Source organism: Varroa destructor, unplaced genomic scaffold, assembly GCF_002443255.2.
Source record: "Varroa destructor unplaced genomic scaffold, Vdes_3.0 BEIS01000007.1, whole genome shotgun sequence".
NCBI lineage: Eukaryota > Metazoa > Arthropoda > Arachnida > Mesostigmata > Varroidae > Varroa > Varroa destructor.
Genome location: NW_019211460.1, coordinates 32,459,002 through 32,465,343, shown reverse-complemented (window position 1 = coordinate 32,465,343; position 6,342 = coordinate 32,459,002). Strand labels below are relative to the sequence as shown.

General features: G+C 39.9%; 1 pseudogene; it reads left to right on the top strand.

The window, feature by feature from the left end:
* Positions 1-4,208: 4,208 nt before the first annotated feature.
* On the top strand, positions 4,209-6,213 carry LOC147754595 (hippocalcin-like protein 1 pseudogene; annotated as a pseudogene).
* Positions 6,214-6,342: the final 129 nt, after the last annotated feature.

Below are 6,342 nucleotides of genomic sequence, written 5' to 3'. Positions count from 1 at the left end.
AACGTCAAGCGCCTTCGGTTGCGGGATCGTTCGATGGTATGACTTTGGTCAACCGAATACAGACCAATCTTCTTTCCCACCGTGATTATCGTCCCAGCAGGGTAGGCACTAGCATATTGCATTGATTGATCGAAAATAGCAGAAAGTACATAGCGACGTCAAATATATTTTCTAAAGTAAACCTTTTCTATAGCAAAAAAACGGTGAACGCACATATTCGCTAACCAAGTTACATTTCTTCGTTCTCCCGGTCACCTTACTCGCTTGGTCCAAGTAACTGCTTCCCGTCGCTCGGAAGTTGTTTTCATCGCTAACATACGCACACACACACACACGTGGGCGTTGTATTCTTAAAAATGTACAGTTTCGGATCTGATGGTCGACTAGGTTTTCGGCTGCTACGTGCCGGCACAACATAGTGTTCCGTCGATCTTTGCACGTAGTTGAGATGATTAGCGTTGCCAGTTCTGCTACGACTGTTTATAAGACCGCCGTGGAATTAACGGGCCCCGGAAATTTTTGGCTGATAAAAGAGGAAATGAAATTGGCTGGTCAGTTATTCATCTGGATGGTTGGGCTACTAATATTCGACGAGTTACATATATCGGCGTGAAAGGTACTGCTGTCTCCGTAAGCACGTGCGTATCGCACGGAAGAAGGTAAAAAAGCGTGTAGAGCACAATCAAGGAGACCCAAGCCAGGTCTCTGTACGACCGACCATAGGTTGAGCGAAGGGACATGACAACGTCAGTAGAATTTTATTCGCATAACAATTTGAAATAGAAAATAAGCTATAGCGACTCCAAACCTTCCAGTAAAATCTTATAAAATTTAGATAGAGCGTATACTCTGAAAGAAAAATATTATTGTCGACGTTATTATGACACACTTAGCGTGTTGTTAATTGCGGTTTTGGAGTACTGGAGTTTTGGAGCACAAATCAACTGCTTTATTAAATGTCTATATGGAAATAACATTCGTCAATAATGCTTCTGAAATTAACATGTAGTGATCTATACATTCTTCTGTTAATCAAACCATTTTTATTAACCAAGTACTGTTATTCCAAATCCTATTCCTCAATCATCCATTCGCCTATTATCGTTTCTTAACGACGATTGACGGCTTTACTACGCGTAAACAACAACGTTGTCAAGAATTACTGAAGAAATATGCAATCATTAGTGTTAATACCTTTAGCTGATACTATCCTTAGGACAATGAAAAGGAGTGCCATTTACATATTTACATTTACACAAATAAGTTATCATAACCACAATAGGTAAAGTCAAAGGAAAACTCTTGTTCATTGAATCTGTTCGTGTAAATCTTCTACCAAGCAACATAATTTTTGATATGCTAAAACTTGCTAGGATGACGGCGTCTGGTTAGGATGTCTCGATAATAACCTAAAAGTAGTTATTTGGCTCCTATGTATCATTATATAGTTATATCAATTATCAATTTACTCACTGCACACGTTAAAATGGTTGTAGAATATTCCTCAGTGGGAGGCTTACGCTTGAAACGGTATCAACTGTCCAGAGGTTGAAATACGTAATTATCATGAGAAACAGATAATAAGAAAGTAGTTTGATTGTAAATTTTATAAATAATAATAAATAAAAAAATAAAAAATAAATAGAGCAACCCTATCGATCGATAGTAATCACTTCGTGTGCGTAGCCAAGGTTTTCTTTTGCGTGGTTCCAATGGATAATTATCAAAAAAGCGTGGCGCCGTGTGGTCAAACTTGAAGCGTTATTTTAAAAGCTGCTTTAGTAATACTAACCTACATAGGACAAAATTAACTGGCCCAAAAAAACCTTATTTATCATACATTTTCAAAGTAAAGAATTTTCAATTAAATCAAATGTTATTAAAGCAAACCTATACACTGTACAAAAATATAGCCAAAAAGGACTCTCTGTAATAACTAAAGATACGTGTCCTGAAAAAGAAAAAAAACTGCATTTTCTAAAGAAGTCGTTAAGAGATAACATGACCATGCACCTGGCCGAGCAAACATTTTGTTTGAAGAAGTTGTTATTAACTTCATTATTAAATTCAAGAGGTAGTCATCTCCTCAAAACATGGTGCCCCTGTACAACGTCATGATGTAGCCATTCGTGTTGCTGGTTCTGTTATTTGTGGGCCAATAAGCTGAATGCTTTTATGCTATAAATATTTAACACGACCGTCATACTACACTAAGGTGGTTGTTTCAGGCTTCGCGAATTATCTTGAAAATGGTTTCCATCTAACTTACAAAAAATTTCCGCGCTACACTCAGATCTTGCTTCCTTGGCACACACGTCCACCCGTCTTCAGTTGAGAACGTTGCAGCGTCGAGTTGGACTGGGAAGGGCAATTATATAATGCCATTGATTTAGAGTTGTATCTAAATAAAATTAGTTTAGATACAGTGTAAAATTTACGGGTAGATATTAAGCGCTTTGTTAAGAAGCTATTGGTGACGCATGACGGCAGACGCAATCGTTTCAGCCTAACCATCAGATAGATGCAGTCGAGTCTTAAAACTCGCCGTAGATTATGGGTGGGTGCTCATTGACTATGCATGAACTAGTGTACTCAAATGGCAAAGCTTACACCCCGTTTATGATTGGCAAAGCCAATTATATAGTTTTCTGTCTCACAAACCATGACAGAACAAACATTTATCGAAATCGGGCCATAAACAGTAAGTGACGCACAAGGCAAAATCCGTTGCATTACAATAATAGACTCGTTAAAGACACTGACTTTGAAGGTCATAGAATCATCGTTCTGCCCTGGCATTATATAAATAATCTAAATGGAGATCACAGTTCTTCGCATAAGTGACAGGCACTGTTGGTCGCCTCGCAAATGAAGCTCTAAGCCAATACCTTTCTTCAAGGACCAGACCAAATCACATATGCTGCTTGCGTCCGATTTACTCGTCGATTAGTGCAATTTGGACACAGACATATGCACTTGCAGAAGTTAGCCTCTGATTTCATTTAATTATGTACTATACATTACATAATGGTTTAATTTAAGTAGAGCTAAAAATAGCAATCATTTGATTAGCCAACAGAGATAGAAGTCTCTCTGTATTACAATTCATACATAATACTAGACAAGTAATAAATTGAGTACAACGGCTAGAGTAAAAATGACCCAGTGTTATCTTTGTGCTGCCGAACGGGTGAGAACGCTAAAGGTATATCTGAATAAACATCGCTAGTTACTCGGCTTTCCCGGATCAGTGATGAATTACTGAATCGGATGATAAAATCGCTTGATCAAGTTTACTGCAGCGTAATTGTATTTATTATCTACAAGGCTGCTACTGGGTTAATCCAGTATATTGCTGATCGAAAAGTATCTTTATTACTACACGAAATTCGATTATGTAAAACACTTCAAAGTCGTAGAGCTGTCACTTGCCCATGCTCAACTTATAGTATAAACGCTACTACTATTATTATTCCGTGTATTAGAACATTGTTTATTGTCAACTAGAAGCATAATAATTCCATGTATTTATATTTGACATTTGATTATTATGCGTTCTCATTTCGATCTGCTGTCAATAGGTAGGGTCGTGTGTTAGTCTGTAGATTTGAAGTAGCCTACATGACATATATTTGTGCTTTGTATATTTGGTCGGACTTTCCTAATAAATATTTCCGAACTACAACCTTGGATTAGGACCTTAAACCTCATACAGTTTTGTGTGTAATAAGAAGCACTCAACACGTGTTCTCATAGCTATTCTGTAGTAGAATGACATCTGGTTATGAAGGCCACTATCACCGTCATGGCCGTTATTTATCGCTGCCCTTCGATAATGTGTGGTACTATCATCTTTATTCATGTCACCTGCCATTCATTTCTAGCGTACTTCTTCCTAAACAACGCTACGTCACAATAAATTTGATAATATATTATGCTTATCCTCTATTAAGATTTGTAATATTTACTACAGCAGAATTTCCGTATGTCTAGTACCGTGAAATTGTTGTAATCTCCCGGCCCTTTTTCCCAGTGCGATCGCTAAAGACGGACAGGTCAGGAAAAGCCGATTAGTTTACTATATGGCCGTCGAAAGCCAATGGCCCAACGCAATATACATATATATTTCCCCGTCTTCTACACCAGCCAATGGGCAGATGTAGCTGTATGGCCTAACCCGTTATGAGAGTCCCAAAGGTAAGCTTCTCGGGAATATCGTAGTGGGCCGAATTGAACGTGCCAAAAGACGGTCGCTTTCTACTCGCACGATTACTGTCACTAATAATAATAACAGTTGCTGTTCAAGCTGCAATGGCGTGTCTTCCAGGCACAGATTTGCATACAGTCACTACCCGCTACCGGTCGCAGCAGTAATAAGCCTGATCAGCAAAGGCAGCGGTACCGAAAGTTACCACGCAAAAGTCGTCATCGTCGTCGTAAACAGCGACAGCTACAGTAGAATAGTTTGATGGACGATTCATTTCAGCGATCCGTTTTTTCACAAAACTTCTTTCTGCAAAGCCCAGCGCCCTCTGGTGTCAGAAGCTGAATCATAATAGTCTAGTGGAATTTCTGCTACGGCTTGAATGAATCGAATGCCAGCGGGTGATTGGCCGTTCGCGAAGTCGCCAATAAATAGTATTGTTCAACGCGCTTGCTGGCTTTAGGTCATGTGCAGTCTTTTTGCTTATATCGCCAGCTCCTACGGCGCTGCGAATAAGAAAGCATTTTTGCTGCTGCGCTTTGCACGAAGCATCTCTCTACATCGCCGCCAAAGCGCAATGGAACGCCCAAGTCTTGCACAAAACGGTACTTGCGGCTGACCGATGAACTGCCGCATATAGACGTGATTGCCTCTTGGGAGTTCGTGACCATCCTACGATCTTTTTCGACTGAGAATACATAGAAACGGAAAGCCATCGAGAAGTGCCATAGATAGTTGTGTTTCTGCAAATGTGACTGTGGATTTCCGTCAAAGAGAACACAAAGAAAGATATCACCCTTCCGTAAGGATTAACGAGACAATACAGAACTTGTGGTGCTGGCGTTATACCTTCAAATAGATAAAAGATCGCTTGGCCATTAACATTGAAATTTTGTGCGTAGCGGCCTGATCTTACACACCTTGGCGGGTCTCTTATGTGAATGAAAAACTACGTGAACGCATCTTCGTGGATTTCCCCATGAACAAGTGTGGCCAAATAGACTGCCTGGACTACACAAGTCTCTCTTAGGAATGCCACTAGGTGTTGTCATTGAACAACCAAGCAGAGGAACTACTTCTAAGCAAAGTGCATGTCGATTTAGGATTTGCATAGTTATCCATTCGAATGACCAATCATTGCCACAATATATTTATATAAATAAAACACACACATCGGATTGCCATGGGCAAAAATGCAAGCAAGCTTTCGCCAGCCGAACTCAAGGATTTTAAAAACTGCTCGAATTTCACAGAAAAAGAAATCTTCGATTTTTACAGCAACTTTCACAAGGCCTATCCAAAAGGCCGAATGAGTACGGATCAGCTGCAGGCGATGTACGCGAAACTTTTCCCTGATGGAAACGCGGACGAGTTTGCCGAAAACGTATTTCGCGTCATTGATCAGGATGGAAATGGTACGGTTGATTTTCGTGAATATCTCGTCTCCATGAGCACCACCCTGCGCGGTGACCCTCTGGAGATTTTACGACGCGCTTTCCTCCTCTATGACGTCGATGGAGACGGATTCATCACTGAGGACGAAATGAGTTCAATCTTCAAGAGCTATCATCGACTTCGCGGAAAATCGGGAAGCCTGGATCAAAGCGCCAAGCAGATTATTCAACAGTTCGACACCAATGACGACCATAAGTTGAACTTTGAAGAATTTGTGCAATGCGTGCAGAAAATGCCCAAAATCGTCGACCAAATGATGTCACAGAGACGAACTAGTGTTGGTACCAAATGAGCGATACGCAGATGCGTAAACCATAATAGTAACGGTACAAACACTAAAGCTCGTCGTTAACATATTTTGTCGAAGTATTTCCGAGCTGCAGACTTCCAAGATAATATATATATATAATAGTACATAATATAATATTGTACATGATACAATTGGTAGTGCGAATTAGGCGAATCACGGCTTCCATACTAACTGAATCACATCGTACTCAGTCTTTTACGAATATTTAAGCATAAAATAATTTAATAAAACAAAAAGTATGCAACTTTTGATTTGTTCTCTGATGCGTCTGCTTCTGCGTATCCTTTCCACCGCCGTTCGTTGTTGTTGGTTTGTAACTTCAGTTGTTCTTGCTGGTCTGACTACCTTATTATCGATGTCTCAGTCGACGAAG